Consider the following 1,190-nt stretch of genomic DNA (forward strand, 5'->3'; position numbering starts at 1 on the left):
AAAGCATTGCATTGCCTCTGTGCCACTGCCCAGATATGTCTTTATGTCTTGTTTTGTTTTGTTTTTGCATAGAGTGCATGCACTCACCAGAGAAAGAGACAGGCCAGAGAGAGAGAAAGAGAAATCACACACACACACACCCCCACCCCCAAAGGGAGACAGTCATGCTGCAATTGTTTCCTCCCCCAATCTCCCCTCAAGATTTTGGGCATGCATACACATGTGCCCAGTGTGATTTTCAAGCTGCCAGTTCTGGGACCTGAATAGTGTAGTAGTAGGATCCAATGCCCTAAACTCCACACCACCTACTAGCCCAATATGTCTTCATTTTTAATGTATGCGCTTATCAGTATAAACTTCCTTTTTAATATTGCTTTTGTGTAAGTTTTGGTATATTGTGTTTTCATTTTCATTTCTCTCAAACTCTTTTCTAATATTCCTTTAAATTTCTTTCTTGACTAATTGATTGTATAGCAATGTGTTTTTTTAATTTTTTTATACATTAGTGAATTTTTCAGTTTTCCTCCTGCTATTGAATCCAAAATTCATTCCAGTATGATTGGAAAAGGTACTTGGTATGATTTCAATCTTCCTAAATTTGTTAAGACTTGTTCTGTGACCTAACATGTGATCTGTTCAGAAGGATGCTCCATATGTGCTTGAGGACATGTATTCTGTTGTTGGGTAGATTGTTCTATATGTGCCTGCTATGTCTATTTGGTCTGTAGTGTTGTTCATGTCCTCTGATACTTAATGATCTCCTGTCTGAATGTTGAAAGTAGAAAAGTAGAGTATCCTACTACTTACTGTGTTGCCTTCATTTCTCCCTTCAGTTTTGCCAATGTTTCCCTCATATATTTAGGTGCTCTGATATTAGGTTCATTTGTTTTTATAATTATTTTATACTCCTGGTTAATTGACATTTTATCATTATATAATGTCTCTTTGTTTCTTGCGACAGCTTTTGACCTAAACTTTATGTTGTTCAATAGAAATATGGCAGTCCCTGTTCTCTTTTTCTTACCATTTGTGTGGAATATCTTTTCCCATTCCTTTCACTTTTTTTTTTTTTAATCTCCAGAGGTATGTACATTCCCCAAAGAGAGAGAGAGGGAAAAAGAGGGAGAAAAGCACCCTCAATGGGTCATGGTCATGCCATGATCCCTTCTCTCTTTTTTTTTTTTTTTTTT

This window comes from Tupaia chinensis, unplaced genomic scaffold, assembly GCF_000334495.1.
Source record: "Tupaia chinensis unplaced genomic scaffold, TupChi_1.0 Scaffold145202_1, whole genome shotgun sequence".
NCBI classification, from domain to species: Eukaryota; Metazoa; Chordata; class Mammalia; order Scandentia; family Tupaiidae; genus Tupaia; species Tupaia belangeri.